We start from the raw sequence: 26,975 nt of genomic DNA, 5'->3' as shown, positions 1-26,975 counted from the left end.
TGCTTTTGGTTTGTTTTTTGGAGTTTTATTTCGTGTTGGTGTCGTATTAGTCTGTGTAGTTGTGCTTATTCTTGTTTATGTCCCGGTATTGTTGCTTTGTTTAGGTTGTTTAAGGTCAGTGGCGAAGCCAGGATTTTAATTCAATGGTGTCACAAAACCTCTATCCTCTTGTGACCTTGGAGTTCATATTCAATGGTCTGGGATTAGTCGGTTCTCAAAATGGATCGGAAACCGGGTATACCAAATAAAAAATGTTTGTTAAAAGCCTTTATACCAATTAAAAAATGTTTGTTAAAAGCCTTTAGACTTGAAAATATTTGAATGAGGCACAACTAATCGTAAATAGTTTAAGTTATAGGCGAAGTTAAAATTTTAAATTATTGATGACATAAATCCATAGACAAATCCTTATAATTAGATGATTATAACAGTTAGTAGGCTTTGAAATATTTACATATTAACTAATAAACAAAAGCTATGAATAGTATCAGAGGCATTTTCGACTTTTCACCTTTTTTTTATTTTAATTAAATTTCATTTTACCAACAAATGCCCCCACATTTTTCTGAAAAATTCACATCGACACCCCCCCAAACAGGGGGTAAAGTGTCAAATAATCATTTTCATAAAAAATATTAAATAGACTCCACCCAAATATTCAACGGGTCATATCTTCTCGCTCGCAACGAGTTAAATTTTTCCGACACCATCGTTAAACTCGAAATAATTTTAGGAACACAATGTCACTAGCTATAAGCAAAACGGACGCTTTTTAAAAAACGCTAAATATTTGGAAAACTTTTCATACACGTTGATTTTGCGTTAAATTTTTAAAAGTCGACAATTCCATAGCGAAACGCGGAGATGTACATATATTGTTAATTTAAAATAACATTTAAATCTCTCACGGGTTATACCTTTTAGTTCGACTCGAGTTGCGCTTCAACGACATCATCGTTAGCCACAAAATAATTTTACTAAACGCAATAAAATACATTAAAAATCGAACCCCCGACGCGAAGCGAGGGTTCAATAACTAGTTGTAAAACAATTAGACAATTATAAAGCAAAAAGAAATATGAAGTGGTAGTTGACAACTACTTTAAAACACAAAAAATGAAATTTGAAATAGAGATTGATTTTGATTGTTAAAACAAAAAAGCGAGTAACTAGTATCGAACTTGCAACAACTTAGAAATAAACAAACTGTTAAAATCAGAGTAGCCACTCAATCGACTTGATTTTTTTAAAGAGAATTCAAAAATAACCATATGATTTAAGATTTCGATGGTGTCACATGCCTACATTGCCTCTAACGTGGATCCGCCACTATTTAAGGCTCGAGTTTAGCTAGTTTTGCTCATTGTTTAGTGTTTAGAGTCGTTTGTTGCTACCGAGCCTTGTAGTGGTTTTTGGTTTCGATTGTAACTTTGTCCGTTCTTTTCATCTTCTGATGAAAAGATTCGTTTTAATATTATCGTTATTTTTGGGAAAAAAAAAAGAAATAACAACAAAATGATATATATAATGTCTTAAAAAGTGTCGCATCTGTTGAGAATCATATAATATGGGCCGATCCCTATACATTAGCCCAATTTTTTTTTTTTGAAAGACAAATTCACACACACACCTAATACTAACACGACTATATACACCACGAGATCCTAAGTATGGCTCGGACCCTCAACCTCAAGGTTGTAAGGGTGGTCTCGATACCGTCAAGCCATTGGCTCTTTGGTATTAGCCCAATATTAAACTAGCCCATATAAATCATTGTTTAGTTAGTTTCCTAGTATAATTAGAATCTGTACTGTATCTGTATGTATAGGTTTCTACATTTTCAATTTTATATCGTATAAATAAATATACGATTCCCCTGTAGTCGATCTCTGTAACCCTTTTCTGAATCAATTGAATGAAATCTTCTAAAAATGGTCTTGTTAAGTAACCAAAAAATAAACGAACCAAAGTTCATAATTTAAAATTCTATCTTATCATGCTTACATTTATTCAGAGACGTCTCCGGCCATAGGTAAGATGGGTAACCGCCTAGGCCCCAAAAATTTAGAAGGGTATACACTTTGATAAGTATGTCTTGAAAACTTTTTTCGAATTGATCAATTTAAGTATTATCTTTTTGTATGTCTTGAAAACTTTATTCTATCCCATAGTTTTATTTTGTTAGAAAAAGAGTAAATTACAAAAACTACTTTATAGACCAACAACTTGTAACACAGTTTCTTGTTTAGTCTGTTAAAATGTATGGTGGAAACAGTTTGGGGGTATTTACTGCTCATGGGTCAAGTTGCTACATGCATGACTGATTTACCTTGAGTTTATGCACAACTAATTAGTTAAATTGGTAAAAATGATCAACAGTGAAAAGGGATATAAAGAACACACATATATGACAATGAGAACTTGTCTAGCATTACCATATCAATAGAAAAATAGAAATATGGTGCAATTGAGGTTTCCTCCAACAAGATTTCACATATTTACCTAACAAAACTTGAATCAAAATCGGTATTGTATCAAGTAGAAACAAAACTAAAACCTTTGAATCATTATAGTAGAAACAAAGCAAAAACCTTTGAATCAAAATCGGTATATTATCAAGAAAAGAATCATACCCACATGACGATGTTCGTATATGAACAGAAAAATCTTGTAACTTTGTCCTATTATATTGTAAAGATGCTGCCTTTTTGTACTATAACTACAAAACATTAAACGGTTCTTTTCAAGAACCAATGATGAAAGAATGTACTTCGGCCCAACTAGAAACCGTATATAAGACGCCTGGTACCCTCTTCCAACTAAACTCACTTCCTTCAACATGTTCTTTTTGTTTCTTGATTAAACCGGGAAACAAAGGAACAAACGAAACTCCAAAATGACTTCCAATTCTCAAAAGACTTGAACTTGAACCAATGACTAAACCTATATCAGCTTCAAGAAGGCAGAGCAAGTCACTAACTGAGTCTCCAATGTAAACTGTTAAGTTCTTTTTGTCATTTTCGTTACTGTTTTTCAAAATGTCGCTAAAAGCTCGAAGCTTGTCAATCGGAGATTCAACCTTCTTGATGATTTTACCAGTGGATTGAGAGTTCTCATACTCAAACTCATTTGCATGTACCTGCATTCTGTGTATTCCCCCTGTCCATTTGAAAATAACAAATAAAGGACCATATAAGTCAACGTTTCATATTAATTGTGACAATGTAATAAGTGATAACGATAATACCTGACGAAAAAGCACACTTTATAAGATCAGCATGATCGGTGTCGAATGGCCGGTCAAAAATAGCCTAATTACTCTACTTTAGATAGGGTAAGCAGGATTCATTCCACGGGAAATAGTGGTTAATAGCAAGCAATTTCAGGATTTGTTTGTTTGTGATTAACTAAAGTAAAGACTAGATTAACAATTACTAAGCAAATGTAACTTGAGTATTTAAGAGCATAAACAATGAGCTAAATGAAAAGGTTGTAATCAGTTGATTAAAAGTCTTTATCCCTTCACAATCCCAATCTAACATGCATTCATTCAAACAAGTATTATGCTTATCAAGTATTGATCAAATCTCATAGACAAGATTTCTTAGGTTTATCAATTCTAACTATCTTGAGATTGAAACATGCAACCTAGACACTATGTCTTTATCCTTAATCTAATTAACACTAAGTTGGATCAAGAACACAATGTTAAATCACTATAATTCAACTTGCAATAATCACAATCAATAATACTTGCATTGATCAATAAACAATTGGTTTATAATATCACAATTCAAAAGACATAAGTATCATAACATTACAAACCACATAAACTTGAATGAAAAGAATACATGTATCAATTGTTCATGGAAGGAATAAAGTAAAAGAAACTAGTCAAGCATGTTGGTGATGATGATCATGGTTGCTTCTTGAAGTTGCATGATGAACACTCCTTGAAACCTAGCTTGAATCTTGATTTGATGATGATTGATGGTGTGTTTTTGTGTGTTTGATGCTCTTAAAACTGATAGAAAAGGTTCTTAATTCGTAGCCTAGGGTTTTCATTATATAGGGGTGAAGTAGGGTAACCCCCAAGCATGAAATTCCTCAAATTCGGCCTAAAATTCTATCCAAAAATAGCTCCAGCCGCAAATTATGCTCACCGGGCGCAAATTATGCCCGGGCGCCAATTCCAAGCGCCTCCTTATGCCCAAATTCCACCTGAGAAGTTCGTGACCCCAGGCCAGGCGCCTACATGCGCCCACCAGCCGCAATTTGCGGCTGGGTTCCATTTTTCGCATCTTTTTCTTGTTTTAGCCCCTGTTTTCGCGTTTCGTCTTGACTTGTTGCCCATCATGAAAACCTTATAAAATAACTTTTTAAACTTCAAATGCACGTGTAAAATCCATCTCTTAATATCAAATACGATCGGTATTTATGAACCGATCAACTCCCCCACACTTACCATTGTTTGTCCTCAAACAATCTCAAACTCAAATCTTCGACTCGAACCTTTAATTGAGCTTTTAACAACTGATAAATCTTCAAAGGACTGTATAAAATCGCAACGTCTTGAACTCAATGTGAAACATAAATTCTTCCGACATGGCTCTCACTTAACCAACTTTAACTTCCCGATTATATGAACATCTCATCTCAAGCACATACTTCAACAATGTAACAAAACTTCAAACTTTGTGATCTTCAAATAAAACATAAGTCAAGTGAGAGCCATCCGCCATATGAACTAGATAAGAGAACCATGGTACAAGTTACATACTACGCTCTAGTTGTTAGGCTAGAAGCGTCACCGTTAATTCCATCTTTGTTTTAAAGGTTGGTGTGCCAGAGTGTCCGAAGACACCCTTTTTGGTTCTCCCGGTGTTTTAGGATCACGGCACTCATCTCATGCCCCAACAACTCCTCCGGTGACTCTCGGAGCAGGGTGGACAATCGACGAAGGGTCGTGGAATTTAAGTCCCACGTGACTTATAATGAGAAATAGTTTTTGTGAATTTAGCCCCATCTAACTCTATTTTTAGCTGTATTATACGCCCCAATAAGGCTAGCGTGTAGGAATATTTATCCAGCCCCTATACTGGCTGTTTTATGGATTTGGCTCCATCGAGCTCTCGTTTTGTGATTTTAGCCCCAAGCATGGCTCTCGTTTAGGAATATTTATCCAGCCCCTAAACTGGTTGTTTTGCAGTGAACTGCGGGTATGGCTAGTGTCATCCACAGCTAATCCTGGTTTTGGATAGCTACACAGAACAAGTTCAAGCACTAGCATTTGTTTCCGGTATCGAAACAAGATGTGAATGAACAGGAAATGACATTTTGTACTTTTCAATTTCGTCAATTCATGGGTAAAAAGCTGCACTAAAAAGTGCTTGTGAAACATAAATTGAAAGACTTTACTTCCTTCTTGAAAACACCTTGATAACACAACTAAGAAGACTTTACTTCTTAACTTTACCACTTGAAAAATCTTTATTAATTTAGGTGCTAACAACTAACTTTTTCTTAATACCCATTAATGCCATGCCACTTCACTTATTCTTTCAACTCTTTTTCACAAAAATACACTTGGTTTGTTATAAAATTATGATTAAAAATTTTGCTCAATCGCAATAATCATAATGTTTTACTCATTTTAAGCTTCAAACCAAAGTAATGTATCCCAAAAGAAAATTTTAATCTCCCCCTCTCCCCCACACTTGAATCATGCTACGCCCTCGTACGCATGTTTAGAGTATTATAATACTTATGTGAAAAATAAAAAGGGAAAATCTAACACATTACCGAGATACTCGCAAATTCACCATCCAATAGTAACCATCGCACATCATTTTGATTCATCATCACACATTCCATTCGATTACATTTATCCTTCCATTACAACTTAGAAAAGAAAAACAAAAGAAAAAATGTAAAATCTAACTAGCCCACTTTCGGAGGGATCCGCTTTAAACCACCCGATTCCCTCGGGTGGACGAGTTTTGTCTCGTGAGGGCTTGCAGTGAACATACCCACAAAGTTCGTTTACCTATTAAAAATAAAAATAAACTAAAAATAAACTAAAAATAAAATAAAGAAGACTTACAAACTCTACACAAATTGTGCAGTTTTTTATTTCCGAGTCATGCACACGACTCTTTCTCCATTTCAGCTAATTCCAGGACCGTAGAAGGTTCCTCCTTCTCTCACTTTCTGAGAACCTTCATTATCTCTAACTTTCCTCAACTTAGAATCCAACCACAAATCATTCTCCTTAGCCACATGCATTAACTTAAACAATTTATCTTTTTCTTTATGAGATAAGTTACACACAAGACGGTTACTCAAACTTTCATCTCCTCTACTTCTAGCATCGTGTACGCATCTATGTAATTTCCTCATGGAACGATCAAGCACCTGGTCATCCTTATTTTCCTCTACCTTATCATGCGATCTCACAAAAATACGTGGTGGATTTTCCTCGTCTCCCCCACACATAGGCCCTTAAAGATCCTCTAAATTTGAAGACACCTCATAATTAACTTGAGAATTCACCTTCACATTCTTATTCACTTTGTTCTTGTGACCTTCAAACCTTTCAACAACTTTTTCTACGGTTCCCCCAATTACTTTGACTACTTCCCCATCAGATTCTTCAGACTTTTCAAGTGTATCAACAGACAAATTCTCAACACACATAGTCTCCATTTTGTTATCACTGGATACCTGCTCATTTGATTTTCTCATTGATGGTGGTCAGTAAGGCTCAATCGTCTTTGGAGTTACCAAATGTTCCATTTTATCATCTTTCTCACTAAATGTGGACACTGCCATCAAAGTTTCTTTCATCGGTAACAAACAAGTGGTGTTGATAGACGAACTCAACTTGGTTTCAAGAACTTGACTCAAATTTTTTAATTCCCGCTCAAGATTTTGTATTGTAACGACCCTGGATTTTCCAACTTATATTATTAATATTTATTATTAATACTTGCGTTTTAATAAATGTATTCTTATGCATTTTGCTTGTCACCGTATTTGACTTTCCATGTCCCGACTTGTCTTTGCGACACACGCTTTTCACGAATAATATTTCGAATATTATTTACATTCATAATTAATTATTATTAATCATTTCTAATTAACTAATGTAAGTACTTGGGCTTTGTACTAACTTGTTACATACTTATACATGGGCTTTTATTATTGAACTTGGACTATCAAAGCCCACCCTACACCACTTAATGGACTAATTAGTGAGCTCATTATATTACTAGTGATTTATTAAGGATAAACATGGATTAATTAAGTGTTGGAGACAAGAATGTTTCAAGCATGCATGCACCTCTTTCCCATGTATTTAATCTTATACTCTTCCTAGCATACAACACTCTCCCACACATGAATGATCAAGTTGAATACCCCATTTTTGGAGCTCCAAACCGTCGGCCTTTTTGGCTAGGGGATGAGTTCCATTTTTTTTTTTTTTTGTTACTTATATGCTAGTATTGAACTTCATTTTACACATACCTTTCTTACACTACTTCTTTCTCTAGTCTTTTCTCTCTAAATTGTAAGTAAAATATTTTCTTTCTTTCTTTTTCTTCCTTTGAAAACCGAATGGTATCATCATCATCATTCTTGATTGTTGTTTGTTGTTAAAGATCAAACTTTCTAGTTTGTATCTTCATGAATCTTGCTTCTTCCATCCTTTGTTTGATGAGAAATCAAGAACAAGAATCTAAGCTTGTTAGCTTATGGTTCTACACTTAAAATATTATAAAGATCTAAGGTTCATAAGTTTTAAGATCTTACTTGTGTTCATGTTTTGTAAACTTAAGGTTTATTTTCTTAAGATCCAAGCTTTGGCTTGAATCTTCTTAAGTATGAAACAAACATGAACTTATTACTTGTAACTTTACTTTATTTCTTCATCTTTTTCTTTTTTAAATTCGTGATTTATATATGTTGGTCAAGTATTACTAGTTAAACTTGATCTCATTTTTCTTGAAACTAAAGTTTAAACTTTGTAAGTTCAAGAACATGGAAGTTAAACTTTCTAGTTATAACTTTATACACTTATGTTAGATCTAAGTTTCTATAGTTTATGGTCTTCCAATTTTGTCTAAAACAAAAGCATATAAGCTTATATATACATTCTACAAGATTAAAATCTAAGTTTCATAACTTATGGTTTTATTAAAGTAAAGATCCAAGTTCTATAACTTAGGATTTAACTTAAGAACACTGGATCTAGACTTTCTAGTCTAGGATCTTCAAGATCTAACTAAGATCTAAGTTCTACAACTTAAGATCTTGTTTATTTAGTTTACATTCAAATTTATAGCTTAATATTACTATTAGAACTCATGTATGTGTCAGATCTAAGATCTTGATGTAACTTTGGTTCATCAAACTCCTTACAACCCTTAAATGAGTTGTGATATTTATATTAGACATACACTAGTGTCATGACGGTCAAAACTTGGTTAAGATGATGCAAACACATCAACGAGTTGTACACTTGAAGCTACAAGCATCAAGGATGAGAACCGTGATGAGCATCAAGCACCAAGAACCCACCGGAGCACTTTGCTTACCATTTTTGAGATCTGATCAGTCACCTGGGCTACTGGAAAAGTTAATTTACAGAATTTTCGGTTCGATTATATTACTTTTCATTTAAGACTCGTCTTAATCCAATTTACGGTTTAGGATTTATAGCCTTCCGAAAGTCACTACACCTTTGTAACGTTGTGCTGAAATTTCTGACCTACTAGCACTTAAACTGTCGCCACGGTCAAAAGAAGACGAGTTTGGTTCTGGAAATTGGTCAGAAACTAGGGGACTCACGTACGGAGCCATAGCCACTGACTACGCGTCTTTTCGATTTACATAGAGGTCGTAGAAGCTGATCAAAGTCAGCCTTTGTTTTGATCTCTATTCTTGATTGAAACTTACTTTTACGTATGATGATGAATGATGATGTTACTTAAGACCTAATTTACATACTTTTAAACCTTTAGGAACGATGTACTGACTTAGTAATTTTTGACTTAGGTTGAGGACCTTTCGGACCAACTACTTGCTTACTTATCTCGTATCGACTTTACTACTTTTCACTGTGAGTTATAGCATCCCTTTTTACTTTAACTATTTTGGGACTGAGAATACATGCGCTTTTTACGTTTTACATACTAGGCACGAGTACTTAAACTTTATATATGTGTGGGTGATATAACGGCATAAACTTTCCCCTTAGCTCGGTAACGTTTAGTCATTGATTTTTGAACCGGTGAACGCGAATCTTAGATATGGATCCATAGGGTTTGACATCCCCACTCAGGCTAGTCACGCTAGCATTTAACGGGTGTTTAATACTTCGTAAACTTACGCACTCGCCAAATGTACTTTTAGGGGGTGATATTTACGTTAAGTTAGTTACCAAGTGCCCACGGTTGAACATATACTTTTCATACTGTTTTGACATACGAAATCTCGTGGCCTACCTTACATTACTGTTATGTTTAAACTATATCTCACCAACATTCGTGTTGACATTTTTAAGCATGTTTTCTCAGGTGCTTAGAGGTTTGATGCTTCCGTTGTAGTAGTCTTGCTGTAGACTCCCGCTGCTTTTGTTAGAGATGTCCTCGCATGAAACATTTACCCTGCATTCACGAACTATGTTACATTTGAATAATGAATTTGTAATGACCATTGGGTCATGTACTATTATTAATTGCTTCTATTCGTAGAAGCATACTTTGGTTTGTAAAACTTTTGATGTTGGTTAAGACATCACCTATTCTTATGAATGCAAACTTATTTTAAAACAGCATATAGTGTTTGACCTTGTAATGATCCTATCGTTGATGATCCGTACACGTTAATTTTGTACGGGGCGTCATATTTGGTATCAGAGCATTGGTTGTAGGGAATTAGGTTGCATTAGTGAGTCTAGACCGAACCGAGTAGGATTCACTAATAGGACTAATCTACAACTTGCTAGTTTACTTGTTTCTGCAGAACTTGCTGCATGCTGCTGCTTACATTTACTGCTATATGTCATATAATGCTACTTATTTTCACTATTGCATGATACTATCTGCTTTCGATTGCATAATACTTCTGTAGGATTGGTTATTATTGCCATGCTATTTACTGCTATAGATGATCTAGACTGTCGTAGTTACTTTGCCTAATACGTGCTTGCTATATGACTTACTGACATGGAAAAAGTTATTTTTCGTTGTTCAGATGTCGGATATCCCGCCCATTATCATAGATTTGGAGAGCGACTTAGATTCATCTGCCACCTCGCCTGCTATTGTTGCTGCCAACTCACAGATCCAGCCATCGCCACCCTCCAGCGACTCTGGCAATTCGTCCTCTGGGGACAGTAGCCACGCACCTGACCCGATAGTCATCTCATACGGAGACGAGGATCCAGAGGAGATTCCAGCTCCACCCAGCCCAGGACTCCCGGAGCCACAACACCATTCCGGTGGTGCTGTGATTTCTGGGGGAAATGGGGATGGTCCTTTCCGTAATGAGCATGGGCATTGGGCTAGACGCCTTCCTGATGGACGTGTCGTGCCGATCCCGTCTGGTAGATACCGACTTATGACCACCGGCCGAGCACATCCACCTTCACATGATTCAGACGACTTATCATCCGATGACTCCAGCGACGAGGATTCCGAGGATGACTCCGATGAGGACCCTGAGGAGGCGCCCGTGCAGCTGCCCTCTACCCCGCCAAAGAAGCGGTATCGTTTCGATGGTACTGTTATTCAAGGGGTTAACAGAGGTAGAGCGTTCTTGGACGCACGTGGGCAGTTGGTTAGGGTTACCGCCCGTAAGTGGATTGTGCCATATCCTGTCAATCCATTCGTGCGTAAGACTTCTCGTTATGCATCATCTACTTCTGGTGCTAGACCGTCTGCACCACCGGCACCACCTGTACCATCTGCACCGCCTACCCCACCAGCATCCCCCGTCGTCGAGCAACTGACGAGGGAAGTGCATATCCTCCGTGCTCGGGTAACTGAGCTCGAGGACCAGATTTCCCACATAATGGACATCCTTTACCCACCATCACCATAGGGCTATTGTATTAGATCTCATTATGTAATCCCTTTTGTAGTTTTATGTTTTACTCATGTATTGTACGAACCTTATGCGGATGTATGCAACTTTCTTATTAATGAATGGAACTTAGTGTTGTTTAATTTTTGTACGGTGTTCTATTTACGTTACAGTATGATGCTTTTGTGGTATCTGTATCTAGTTGCATTACTTAATTAACATGTGTTGTGTTGATTCTATGTTGATTACCATATACTATATTATTATTTATTGAATGCTGGATTTTGACTTAAGTCAAAAATTTTATTTAGGAGATCAATGGAAAACGGAAGAATTAGGGAATCGCCCACAGCAGCACAGATTGAGAAAATGATAGCTGAATGAGTAGCCGCAGCTATAGCGGATATCAACCCCCAAGCTCCACCAGTTAACCAGCACATTCATAATGGGTGCACATATAAGGAATTTCAGAGCTGCAAGCCCCACAATTTCAGTGGCACTGAGGGGCCAGTTGAACTGACAAGGTAGTTTGAGAAATTGAAAGCTGTATTCTTCGTATACCACACAGAGATGGTGAGCTACTGATTATTTACGGAGAGAGATGTAACTCGAAGCTGAACCTCATTAGTTGCATGAAAGCACAAAAGATCATGAAGAAAGGACGTCTTGCTGTTTTAGCACATGTGAAAACGTTAGAAACTGAGGTGAAGAGTGTGGATGATATGCGAATTGTGAATGAATTTCCCGACATCTTTCCAGAAGAATTGCCTGGATTACCACCACCGAGAGCAGTGGAGTTTCAGATCGAACTGTACCTGTAGCTCGCGCACCCTATCGACTCGCACCTTTCGAAATGCAAGAGTTGCAGAATCAACTACAAGAACTGCTGGACCGTGGATTTATCCAACCAAGTTTTTCACCTTGGGGCACTCCTTTTTTATTTGTGAAGAAGAAGGACGGATCTTTCCGCATGTGCATCGACTACCACGAACTGAACAAGTTAACGATTAAGAATCAGTATCCCCTTCCCCTAATTGACGATCTTTTTGATCAGCTGAAAGGATCGAGCATTTACTCTAAGATCGATTTGCGATCCGGTTATCACCAGTTGAGGGTGAAGGAGAGTGATGTGATGAAAACTGCGTTCAGAACCCGTTATGGTCACTATGAGTTTCTCGTAATGCCATTTGGATTAACCAATGCACCTGCCGTATTTATAGATCTCATGAATCGTGTATGCAAGCCATACCTGGATAAGTTTGTTATCGTATTCATAGATGATATCCTCATCTACTCCAAAAGCGAAGAAGAACATGAGCAATATCTTCGACTAGTGTTGGAACTCTTGAGACAAGAGCAACTTTATGCCAAATTCTCCAAGTGTGAGTTTTGGTTGAAGGAAGTCCAATTTCTGGGTCATATTGTGAGCTATCAAGGTATCAAAGTTGATCCCACAAAGATCGAAGCTATCAGCAAGTGGGAAACCCCCACTACTCCGACTCATATCCGCCAATTTTTAGGCCTCGACGGTTACTACCGAAGATTTATTGAAGGTTTCTCTCTGATTGCGCGTCTTTTGACCGCACTGACTCACAAAGGGAAGAAGTTCGTTTGGGAAACCGAACAAGAATTAGCATTTCAAACCTTGAAACATAAGTTAGCCACCGCACCTATCCTATCCCTTCCCGAAGGCAGTGATGATTTCGTCGTATATTACGATGCTTCGAAAAATGGTTTTGGTTGTGTATTGATGCAACGAACAAAGGTTATCGCTTACGCCTTCCGACAACTGAAGATTCACGAGCGAAATTACACAACGCACGATCTCGAGCTCGGAGCCATTGTCTTTGCATTAAAGCTATGGAGACACTACCTTTATGGAACAAAGAGCACTATTTTCACCGATCATAAAAGCCTCCAACACATCTTTGATCAGAAGCAACTGAATATGAGACAGCGTCGATAGATCGAGAGACTGAACGACTATGATTGTGAACTTCGTTACCACCCTGGCAAGGCAAATGTTGTAGCTGACGCTTTGAGCCGAAAGGAGAGAATGGCACTTCTTCGTGTTCGGGCCCTGAACATCACCATTCATTCGAAACTTAATAGCCAGATTCGAGTAGCCCAAGATGAGGCTCTCAAAGAGGAGAATATATTTCATGAACACTTGAACATTCTCGTCTCTTGATTCGAAGTTAAGGAGACTGGACTCCGATACTACGCCAGAAGAATTTGGGTACCTCGTTATGGAGATCTACGAAGCCTTATACTAGATGAAGCCCACAAGTCGAGATATTCGATTCATCCAGGAGCCGGTAAAATGTACCACGATCTCAAGGAACAGTACTGGTGTCCAAATCTTAAGAAGGACGTTGCAACTTATGTTGGGAAGTGTTTGACTTGCTCGAAGGTTAAGGCCGAACATCAGAGGCCCTCTGGGTTACTTCAGCAACCAGAAATCCCGCAATGAAAGTGGGAAAGGATAACAATGGATTTCATTATGATGCTACCAAAGACGGTGGGCAGATACGATACCATCTGAGTTATTATTGACCGTCTTACTAAATCTACACACTTCTTAGCCATGAAGGAAATGGATACAATGGAGAAACTCGCTCAACTATACATAAAAGAGGTTGTATCTCGTCATGGTGTGCCCTTGTCGATCATCTCAGATCGCGATACCTGTTTTGCTTCCAGATTTTGGCGTTCTTTGCAAGAAGCCTTGGGGACCCATCTCGACATGAGTACTGCGTATCACCCGCAGACTGACAGACAAAGCGAACGCACGATTCAGACTTTGGAGGACATGTTGTGTGCTTGTGTTATTGATTTCGGAAAGGCTTGGGAAGGCATTTGCCGCTAGCCGAATTCTCTTACAACAACAGTTATCATTTGAGTATTAATGCGCACCTTTCGAAGCGTTGAATGGCCACAAATGCCGTTCTCCTATTTGTTGGGCCGAAGTAGGCGAAAAGCAAATCACCGGACCCGAGTTAGTCCATGAAACAACTGAGAAGATTGTCCAAATTTAAGCGAGACTCAAGACGGCCCGTGATCGCCAAAAGAGTTATGCCGACCTTAAACGTAAAGACTTCGAATTCAACGTGGGTGACCGTGTAATGTTGAAAGTCGCACCTTGGAAAGGTGTAATCTGTTTTGGAAAACGTGGGAAGCTCAACCCGCGATACATTGGTCCTTTTGAAATCTTGGAGCGTATCAGACCCGTTGCTTACCGTCTGGATCTTCCGACTCAATTGAGCTCAGTTCATCCTACCTTCCACGTATCGAATTTGAAGAAGTATCTTGCTGAATCGGAACTTGTCATACCACTGGAGGAACTTACGATTGATGAAAAACTCCACTTTGTGGAAGAACCTGTCGAAATTATGGACCGTGAGGTCAAAACTTTGAAACGCAACAAGATTCCGATCGTCCGAGTCCGATGGAATGCCAAACGAGGACCTGAGTTTACCTGGGAACGAGAGGATCAAATGATGCAGAAGTATCCTCACATTTTCCCAACTCCTCCATCTCCCTCAGCTTAAAATTTCGGGACGGAATTTTCTTTAAAGGGTGGGTAATGTAACGACCCTGGATTTTCCAACTTATATTATTAATATTTATTATTAATACTTGCGTTTTAATAAATATATTCTTATGCATTTTGCTTGTCACCGTATTTGACTTTCCATGTCCCGAATTGTCTTTGCGACACACGCTTATCACGAATAATATTTCGAATATTATTTACATTCATAATGAATTATTATTAATTATTTCTAATTAACTAATGTAAGTAGTTAATTACTTGGGCTTTGTACTAACTTGTTACATACTTATACATGGGCTTTTATTATTGGACTTGGACTATCAAAGTCCACCCTACACCACTTAATAGACTAATTAGTGAGCCCATTATATTACTAGTGATTTACTAAGGATAAACATGGATTAATTAAGTGTTGGAGACAAGAATGTTTCAAGCATGCATGCACCTCTTTCCTATGTATTTAACCTTATACTATTCCTAGCATACAACACTCTCCCACACATGAAAGATCAAGTTGACTACCCCATTTTTAGAGCTCCAAATCGTCGGCCTTTTTGGCTAGGGGATGAGTTCCATTTTTTCTTTTCTTTTTTTGTTACTTATATGCTAGTATTGAACTTCATTTTACACATACATTTCTTACACTAATTCTTTCTCTAGTCTTTTCTCTCTAAATTGTGTAACTTGAGTATTTAAGAGCATAAACAATGAGCTAAATGAAAAGGTTGTAATCAATTGATTAAAAGCCTTTATCCTTTCATAATCCCAATCCAACATGCATTCATTCAAACAAGTATTATGCTTATCAAGTATTGATCAAATCTCATAGACAAGACTTCTTAGACTTATCAATTCTAACTATCTTGAGATTGAATCATGCAACCTAGACACTATGTCTTTATCCTTAATCTAATTAACACTAAGTTGGATCAAGAACACAATGTTAAATCACTATAATTCAACTTGCAATAATCACAATCAATAATACTTGCATTGATCAATAAACAATTGGTTTATAATATCACAATTCAAAAGACATAAGTATCTGTGACGATCGCTCCAAATTCATATGGACGAACACGTCATTCATCGATTTCATTGCGAGGTATTTGACCTCTATATGATACATTTTGTAAACATTGCATTCTTTTGAAAAGGCACACCATAAATGAATATTTAAATCAAAGGTTTTCGACATTTGATGATTTCTACATATAGACAATCACCGTAAATAATAGTTTACAATAGTACTTCTATTGACAATGCAGTCAAAATAAGATACATGGTGATGGTTTGGTGAATGCAACGTTTCCTTGATAAACATGCCATGTAAGACTCCATGCACATAGCTTGTCTAACATATAAGCAAACAGCGGAAGACTTCTAGGAACCTGAGAATAAACATGCTAACAAGTGTCAACACAAAGGTTGGTGAGTTCAAAGTTTTAATGTTTTGTATAATCTGTACATAAAGGTGGATCACAAGATTTCAGTTGTTTCATCCAGAAACGTTTATCAAAATATTCTACAAGATTGAGCACCCTGGTAACTAAACTTAACGTATATATAATTTGTACCCTTTGTATAATCATCTTAATAATACACGCAAACCAACGTGTACGCTTCTCAAATAGCATACATTCGTTAAAAGGCTAGTGCTCTAGCTCGGACGGGGATATCAAGCCCTATGGATCCATATACTACTACTCGCGCCCACCACTTCTTATAACTGGCAGTTAACAGTTTCCAACGCTAAGGGATTTTCGGTTCAAACTCAGTATAGAATTTAGTATGTACTTGTATCCATTGCGTTTAAAATAAAGTGCATATATTCTCAGCCCAAAAATATATATTGCAAAAGCAATTAAAAAAAGGAATCAATGAAACTCACCTTAACAGCACATAAAGTTGTTCATCGTAATATGACCGAAACTCGGTATATCAAATAATCGTAGATCTCAACCTAGAGAACATATGTTGGTCAATAAATGTCTATCAAGCTAGGTCAGGTCATAGTGTATCACAATCCTAATGCTCGAAATTGACATACAAAAGTTATTCAAAGTTGTTTCAAAAAGTCAATTTTGACAATAGTTCAACAAACGAGACGTACCTTATATAAGGATTCATTTACTCGGTTGGTAATATTCAAAAATCCATTTTATCAATCTCGTAAACAAGTTGTTTAAGTATTAATTGCAGATTCAAAAAGCAATTCCAATTAATGTCAATTATAATTCAGTTGACCATATCTTTTGATTCGTTCCTCGAAACTATTCGATATCTAAATGAAAAGTTATTGATTTTTCGCCAGCTTTCCGAAAACATGTATATCATATACCTTTTACCCGTAATATATGTATTTAATTCATTATTTATTATAAACTATTTAACGACGAAATTTAGCATACAAGCATGTATAAACATATATACTCGAGCACTAGACATGAATACACTATTAATTTATAAAAGATAAAATATAAATGCTTACGTATCATTATTGTGATTCAATATTTCAGAAAAGTACGTAGACGCAACGAAGATGATAAACACTAGGTTTGACTTGAGAACAATACCCTTGAACATTACCCATAACCTCCATAGCTATAACCCATAGTTTTCTTATCTCTATCCCGCTCGAAAACCCGTTTTGAAAGTGACACGCTCATAACCTCGTCGTAGTATTTTATGTATAATACTAATTAATAATACTAATAATAATAAGATTAATAATAATTTTAATCTTAATAATAATAATATTAATAATAATAATAATAATATAAATAATATAAATAAATACTTACAGAGAAATTTTAAGAGTGTGAGAAAAACAACATTGAAATCGTGCAATTTATAGAACCTTTTCTGAAAAAGCACCTCATGCGATCGCATGGGTTTTATGCCTATTTCTCATGCGATCGCATGGCCGTCAGATCCAGCTCACATATTTTTTGTTTTCTTGTTTGTCGACATAATTAAATATAATATATATAATATATATAATTTAAATAATTAATTATATATTATATTAAATTCATGTGCATAGTTGACTTGTAATTTTCGTTCCGATGACTCGTACGTTGTCACTCGACTTATGTCCCGGTTCCGGTTTCTCGAACGCATTTTCGTACGCTTAGAAAACTCGCAATTTACGTTTTGTGACTCGTACCTTTGTCAAAATACAGTCTTAAATTATCAATAAACTATATCATTCAAAGTGTATCTTAAACTATCGAGTGTTTTGGTCATTTACTTCTATAAATCATTGTCTCGCTATTTGTTGATATATATATAATAACAAATCGTTTTATGACCAAGTCAATATATATTTTCAACATTCATAAACACGTTTTAAATATACGTCGCAAGTTATTCATACAATCAATATTCCAACTTCTCATATATATTCAAATAAATATTTAAACCAATAAGTTTAATGTACGGTATTAAACAATTAATACATTGTTACGTTTTCAAGTTATAGTATATATATATGTATCTATATACATATAATTGTTCGCGAATCGTCGAGAACAACCAAAAGATATTTGAATAGTTCAAAAAATTTGATATTCAGTTTTACAGACTTTGCTTATCGTGTCGGAAATGTTAATCATACAAAGATTTAAGTTTAAATTTGGTCAAAAATTTCTGGGTCATCACAGTACCTACCCGTTAAAGAAATTTCGTCCTGAAATTTGAGTGAGGTCGTCATGACTAACAATAAAAATGTTTTCATGCCGTATATGTGTTGATAAATAGAGTTTTATCACCGTTAAATAATATGGATAAAACAATCCAATTACTCGAAGCGTATGAGGGAAGTTATCGTAATGGAATGAAATGGAGAATAGAAATTCGTCTTATCTCTTGACGTAGTAACGATTGATTTCCGGATTTTAAGGAATAGAAAATCTTCATAATCTAAATAAGATTTGATTCTTCGGAATCTGCGGAAATTAGGATTTTCTTTGATTAAATGCGCAATCTACCTCGATTGCTATGTCTGATATTTCGCTATAAATTGACCTCTTCCGTTTTATTATTTTCACCACTCCTATATCTTCTTCCTCATTTCATACTTCCAAAAGATTGTGAAATGCTTCATCAAATTCTGATTCTTGATATACTCCTAACTTTCATATCTGTCATTCTTCTTTTTCATCTACCGCCAGAGAAAGTTATTTTCTTCTACTATTACCTTGGGATTATAGTATTTTTCATTCTCCCGTGTCTTTATATTGCTATACGCATTGATATACACGGTTTGTAATTTCGGGGTTGTTATCGGGCTTTATATTCTCCATTATATTTCGGAGCTTCATGCTTTCGTTTTCTCTTCCCGACCTTAAGTCAAGCAGATAATGCTCCAGAATTCGTAGGTATGAAGTTTCAGATGAACATAACTAATGTTCTAAGAAAGAAATGGTAATAGCATAATCTGACTTGTCAAATTACCAGAATACCTCGAAAAAGACCGAATCATCAAGAAAAATATTTTCTTGATATGTTTAGAGGTTAAATAGAATGAAAGAGTTATGTAACATGGTTCATGATGAGGGTATGATCTGTGAACCTTTATCACGTTCCATTAGAAACTCAGCATGACTTACTGTAATATAATCACGTTGATCAAGTGTCATTATATTATACTAACTCATGCTTCAATTCCCAACACTACTTTAAAAACATCCATTTTTCGAAATTTTCAGAAATTAGAAACTAAAATAGTTTCTTTTATGATGTAACACAGATATCACAAGGAGAAAATTGATTTCCGATAAGAATGATTATGGAATTATCTCCAGAAATATGGAGGATATTTATAATGAAAGATACGATGATATCTTAGAATTTCTTATATCAGAGGATGATGAAGAATATTGTAGGGTTTAGATTCGGAAGCAAGGTATTTGCTAAGGATTTCAGCAGACACTGAATCATTTGTATTCTTTGAAGGTAGATTTCGTTTTTGTGATTTGTCCACAGCCTCCTTCATGGTCTGCTCAATTCGTTTTCCAGTTCCAAACCTTCTCTTTTTCTCAGCTTTACCACCAAACTATTCTTTATTATTAAACTTTTGACTGTTTAGGTCGTTTACAGTTTTTGCTGCTTCATCAGCATTTTTTTTTTTCAAAATTCGGAGAACTAGTTTCGTAGTTTGGGGTGTTTTTCAGAAACTTTACATTCGAAGTATGTAAGTCTAGAAGATAGATGTTATCTATATATAACTGTTGTCGTAGAAAATGCTGTGAGATTTAAAATACTGATTACTAATTCCCGGTGGTTGGTATGGAAATTATTGTTACAAGATGTGGATGAGTACATGATAGGGTTTCAATGAGTATAAGAATTTTTTTGAAAGGTCAAGGATTAATAAAGTTGTTTGGTAAATTTACTGCTAATGTGGCGGAACATGAAAGGTTCCCCAGTAACAAAACGTATATATCAAGGTTACAATAAGGCTTAATCTGAAAAGTCGAAGTTGACTAGTTGGAAGTGTGATAAAACTGGATACTTTGAAAAGGAATTGCAAGATTATTTTCGGTAATAACAATGCTAAAGGATCTTTCACAGTTTTGAAGTCAAAGTATAGCTTTGAAAGATGTAGAGATCTAAGAATGATGTCATCGATTCAGAGTTATGACTTGGATTCTGATCCGTCAATATCAGAATATGTAATTGAATTTGTATGAAAACGATTGTATATCGTTGTGAGCATAGTTAATAATTTTTGAATCAAAGTTGAAGAATGTACAGTATAACATATTAATTGTGAACTTATATATTTCCCGGGTATTACCTACCCGTTAAAGATTTCACAATTAATACTTTGTACAAAAGAATTTTTATTACCGTCTTTATGAAAATATATGTATGTATATTTTCTTCAGATGTAACACAGATTTAATGAGTTAATATCATATTAAGCTCATTTAATTTTCGGCTTGACTTAGAAATGATTAATCTCTAAAACATTAAAGATTACATAATCTTTGCGAAGTATTTCACTAATGTAATCGATACTTCATTATTTATTCTTATTGATATTCCTCGGTGAAGGATGTTGGTGCTCGTGAAATTTTTGTGAAGCTTACAAGGCACAGATGATGTTTTCTGAAAAGTTTCGAGTATATTGAAATTGAAAATGTAAAATCAATTATGTAATTGATTAATACACTTGGTTTATTATGAAATGGAATTCATGGAGTTGAAACGGAGATTGTAGTTAACAATGGTTAAGTTGTGAAGGAAGGATGTACATCATTGCATATTAGTAATATGAACTAACCGAGTAGTACCTACCAGTTAAGATTCACACGTAATAGCTTAGTACGAAAATATTTATTTTGATTTCAAAATTCATATATATTAAATATACATAAAATTTCTTCAGGAGAAATGAGTTAATACTTCATCGGTTATTGTTGCTGGTATTTCTTGGTAACTACGGTGCGTATGACGTTGATGCTCGTGGAACAGATTGTGAAGTTGAGGTTTGCGATGCGGATGTTGTTGGTGGTGGTAATGGTACCGTTGGTGTTATTGTCGGTGGTACTGTTGATGCCGGTGATGCTGCTGGTGTTTGTAACCTTTGCACCATATTTTCCAAAGCCACTACCCGAGCACGAAGCTCGTTGACTTCTTCTACTACACTGGGATGATTGGCGGTTCGGACGAACGGATGAATAAGATCCGGAATTTGAGACAGTATATTATCGTGACGAGATACTCTGGAAATGAGAGAGAAAATGGTGTCTCGAACAGGTTCGCCGGTAAGTGCTTCAGGTTCTTCGCCAAGAGGGCAATGTGGTGGATGGAAGGGATCACCTTCTTCTTGTCTCCAATGATTAAGTAGGCTACGAACCCATCCCCAATTCATCCAGAATAGATGATGGCTAATTGGTTGATCCATTCCGGTTACACTGTCTTCGAAATTCAGGTGAATATCCATATCGGAATAGCTGTCAGAGTTTAAGGAATTTGACACGGGATCCATCTTGTAAAATTAGGGAATTGATTTTGATATGAGATAGATTATAGGATTTAGTTTAGTATTCTCCGATACATAATTTGCATATGTATATATAATACCAAAATCCCATAAGTTACGGAGAAATTTTCGAAAGATATCAGGAAAAGTTTACAGTAACAGATACGCTAAGATATGAATTTTTGTCTATACACTATTTATGCAATAAATGCAGGAAAACGTGTCTAGACTTAAGAATGATAAGCATGTAATTTCCGACAAGAAATGATAAGCAAAACTTTTAACATGCAGACACGGTCGAACTCCAGACTTACTAATGCATCTTAACAACTATCAGTTAGACACATTCATGCAAGACCTGGTTCACTAGGACCAATGCTCTGATACCAACTGTGACGATTGCTCCAAATTCATATGGACGAACACGTCATTCATCGATTTTATTGCGACGTATTTGACCTCTATATGATACATTTTGTAAACATTGCATTCTTTTGAAAAGGCACACCATAAATGAATATTTAAATCAAAGGTTTTCTACATTTGATGATTTCTACATACAGACAATCACCGTAAATAATAGTTTACAATAGTATTTCTATTGACAATGCAGTCAAAATAAGATACATGGTGATGGTTTGGTGAATGCAACGTTTCCTTGATAAACATGCCATGTAAGACTCCATGCACATAGCTTGTCTAACATATAAGCAAACAGCGAAAGACTTCTAGGAACCTGAGAATAAACATGCTAACAAGTGTCAACACAAAGGTTGGTGAGTTCATAGTTTTAATGTTTTGTATAATCTGTACATAAAGGTGGATCACAAGATTTCAGTTGTTTCATCCAGAAACGTTTATCAAAATATTCTACAAGATTGAGCACCCTGGTAACTAAACTTAACGTATATATAATTTGTACCCTTTGTATAATCATCTTAATAATACACGCAAACCAACGTGTACGCTTCTCAAATAGCATACGTCCGTTAAAAGGCTAGTGCTCTAGCTCGGACGGGGATATCAAGCCCTATGGATCCATATACTACTACTCGCGTCCACCAGTTCTTATAACTGGCAGTTAACAGTTACCAACGCTAAGGGATTTTCGGTTCAAACTCAGTATAGAATTTAGTATGTACTTGTATCCATTGCGTTTTAAATAAAGTGCATGTATTCTCAGCCCAAAAATATATATTGCAAAAGCAATTAAAAAAAGGAATCAATGAAACTCACCTTAACAGCACATAAAGTTGTTCATCGTAATGTGACCGAAACTCGGTATATCAAATAATCGTAGATCTCAACCTAGAGAACATATGTTGGTCAATAAATGTCTATCAAGCTAGGTCAGGTCATAGTGTATCACAATCCTAATGCTCGAAATTGACATACAAAAGTTATTCAAAGTTGTTTCAAAAAGTCAATTTTGACAATAGTTCAACAAACGAGACGTACCTTATATAAGGATTCATTTACTCGGTTGGTAACATTCAAAAATCCATTTTATCAATCTCGTAAACAAGTTGTTTAAGTATTAATTGCAGATTCAAAAAGCAATTCCAATTAATGTCAATTATAATTCAGTTGACCATATCTTTTGATTCGTTCCTCGAAACTATTCGATATCTAAATGAAAAGTTATTGATTTTTCGCCAGCTTTCCGAAAACATGTATATCATATACCTTTTACCCGTAATATATGTATTTAATTCGTGATTTATTATAAACTGTTTAATGACGAAATTTAGCATACAAGCATGTATAAACATATATACTCGAGCACTAGACATGGATACACTATTAATTTATAAAAGATAAAATACAAATGCTTACGTATCATTATTGTGATTCAATATTTCAGAAAAGTACGTAGACGCAACGAAGATGATAAACACTAGGTTTGACTTGAGAACAATACCCTTGAACATTACCCATAACCTCCATAGCTATAACCCATAGTTTTCTTATCTCTATCCTGCTCGAAAACCCGTTTTGAAAGTGACACGCTCATAACCTCGTCGTAGTATTTTATGCATAATACTAATTAATAATACTAATAATAATAAGGTTAATAATAATTTTAATCTTAACAATAATAATAATAATAATAATAATAATAATAATAATAATAATATAAATAATATAAATAAATACTTACAGAGAAATTTTAAGAGTGTGAGAAAAACAACATTGAAATCGTGCAATTTATAGAACCTTTTCTGAAAAAGCACCTCATGCGATCGCATGGGTTTTATGCCTATTTCTCATGCGATCGCATGGACGTCAGATCCAGCTCACATATTTTTTGTTTTCTTGTTTGTCGACATAATTAAATATAATATATATAATATATATAATTTAAATAATTAATTATATATTATATTAAATTCATGTGCATAGTTGACTTGTAATTTTCGTTCCGATGACTCGTACGTTGTCACTCGACTTATGTCCCGGTTTCGGTTTCTCGAACGCATTTTCGTACGCTTAGAAAACTCGCAATTTACGTTTTGTGACTCGTACCTTTGTCAAAATACAGTCTTAAATTATCAATAAACTATATCATTCAAAGTGTATCTTAAACTTTCGAGTGTTTTGGTCATTTACTTCTATAAATCATTGTCTCGCTATTTGTTGATATATATATAATAACAAATCGTTTTATGACCAAGTCAATATATATTTTTAAAATTCATAAACACGTTTTAAATATACGTCACAAGTTATTCATACAATCAATATTCCAACTTCTCATATATATTCAAATAAATATTTAAACCAATAAGTTTAATGTACGGTATTAAACAATTAATACATTGTTACATTTTCAAGTTATAGTATATATATGTATCTATATACATATAATTGTTCGCGAATCGTCGAGAACAACCGAAAGATATTTGAATAGTTCAAAAATTTTGATATTCAGTTTTACAGACTTTGCTTATCGTGTTGAAAATGTTAATCATACAAAGATTTAAGTTTAAATTTGGTCAGAAATTTCTGGGTCATCACAGTATCATAACATTACAACCCACATAAACTTGAATGAAAAGAATACATGTATCAATTGTTCATGGAAGGAATAAAGTAAAAGAAACTAGCCAAGCATGTTGGTGATGATGATCATGGTTGCTTCTTGAAGTTGCATGATGAACACTCCTTGAAACCTAGCTTGAATCTTGATTTGATGATGATTGATGGTGTGTTTTTGTGTGTTTGATGCTCTTAAAACTGATAGAAAAGGTTCTTAATTCGTACCCTATGGTTTTCATTATATAGGGGTGAAGTAGGGTAACCCCCAAGCATGAAATCCCTCAAATTCGGCCTAAAATTCTATCCAAAAATAGCTCCAGCCGCAAATTATGCTCACTGGGAATTACGCCCGGGCGCCAATTCCAGGCGCCTCCTTATGCCCAAATTCCACCTGAGAAGTTCGTGACCCCAAGCGAGGCGCCTACATGCGCCCACCAGCCGCAATTTGCGGCTGGGTTCCATTTTTCGCATCTTTTTCTTGTTTTAACCCCCGTTTTCGCGTTTCGTCTTGACTTGTTGCCCATCATGAAAACCTTATAAAATAACTTTTTTAACTTCAAATGCACGTGTAAAATCCATCTCTTAATATCAAATACGATCGGCATTTATGAACCGATCACAGCACACCAGCAATAGGACAAAACATGGACATTCACATTCAGATTCGCGTTGTTGGTGATGTTTTGAAAAAAACGCATGCAACCATCGTGAAGAACAAGACGTTGACCAGCACGTTTTATATCATCAAGAGTCAAACCCTTGAGTAAATTCGATTCGATCACTCTCATGTTTGCCTTTATCTCAAATTCTGATAACTGTTCCAGTGCACTTTTCAACCCTTTATAATTGAACTGCACAAGTGTAAACTCTAACAAAAAGCTTATAATTTAGTCACACGGTTTTATGTCCATCTGTTTTTCACTTGACAGAAATAATTTTAATATACTTAACAAAAATAAGGTATAAATAGATAATAAGATAAAGTTCTTTTATACCTTATTTATGCAATGTTATACGATAAGAAAGGTAAAAATTAAGGGGTAAAATTGTAAAATTAACAAAATGTATAGTGCAATAATAACATTCTAACACTGTGTGCTTTTGGTTTGATGATTATTACATTGGGAGGGAGTAGGTTAATATTAGATTATTGAAACTTTCTATTAATCAAATAAGTCCCAAAAAAGGTATTGTGTTAAAATGAATTGTACCTTTCTCATTAGATAACATACTTTATATACATTGTTCATACTCTTGAGTGTACCGTCTCGAGAGGACCTCCCATGTGTTTCTCAATTCAGCCGAGGGCATCTTAGTAATTTTACTTAGACTTCCAGCTTGAGATAGATAAGATTTTGTTGCAGCAACTATTGCAATCTCAGCTAAAATGGCAGAAGAATCCACCACCGAGCATTTCAAGTCGAAATCAGAGAATATCATAAGACGGTTTTCAGTACAAATATGTTGCTTTGATAATGGAACAACAACTGTCTGCTGGTCTACAGGCTGGGCTAAATAAAAATCTATCCCTAGTTTTAAAGCTTGATGATATATTTTTTGCATAATATCGAGCTCTTCACTCGTCAAAGAAACGCTTATTTCGTCCAGCATATCTTCAGCATGGCTCATTGCTTCCTAAATTTCATAAACATGAAGATTATACACACACACACACACACATAAAGTACAAAAATCACACAAATTTGATATAAAAAAAATGGTTACTAGGACAAATAAATAATAATAATGATGTTTTAAAACCCATAATTAACGGTTTAAAAATTAGCACGTAACAGATGGCGTTGGGCTGAATGATGCAAGTGGCTCCTTAGTACATATAGGTCAGTGTTCAGTCTCCTTATGGACGTTAGTATAGCAATATGTCACTTTTACTATTCAAATTTTTTTTAATTAAAAACGATCCATTTCATCCCAAACACGCGTTAACCTGTAACCAAACCCGCCCATCTTGCCACCTCAAACAAAAGTCAAATAAAATAAAATAAAATGTGTAACCTGATAACTTTCAGAGGAGTAGTTGTTAATCATTTTCTTGTATCGGAGATCATCATTGCCATTAGTATCCACAACCGATTTAAGTTCATTAACAAGAAAAACATAAAGCCTCATCCAAGGAACCACGGCACTAAGTGTGTAGGCACCAACCTGTGTTTTTTTAAAAGGTGTGGCTACGTTTATCAGACCTTTTACACGTTCAAATTTTCCAGATGCTGTTGCCAACACAAAATTTGTGTAATTTGTGGTTGCCGGGTTTGGCGTTGTTTCGCTTGTGATGTA

At 35.3% G+C, this 26,975-nt stretch overlaps 1 pseudogene; it reads right to left on the bottom strand.

Annotated features, from left to right (window-relative positions):
• Nucleotides 1–2,743: 2,743 nt before the first annotated feature.
• LOC139855188 (bifunctional TH2 protein, mitochondrial-like) lies at nt 2,744–26,975 on the bottom strand (annotated as a pseudogene).

Source organism: Rutidosis leptorrhynchoides, chromosome 6 (assembly GCF_046630445.1).
Source record: "Rutidosis leptorrhynchoides isolate AG116_Rl617_1_P2 chromosome 6, CSIRO_AGI_Rlap_v1, whole genome shotgun sequence".
Classification (NCBI taxonomy): domain Eukaryota; kingdom Viridiplantae; phylum Streptophyta; class Magnoliopsida; order Asterales; family Asteraceae; genus Rutidosis; species Rutidosis leptorrhynchoides.
The sequence above is the reverse complement of the archived record's forward strand: the minus strand, read 5'-3'. Positions and strand labels throughout refer to the sequence as shown.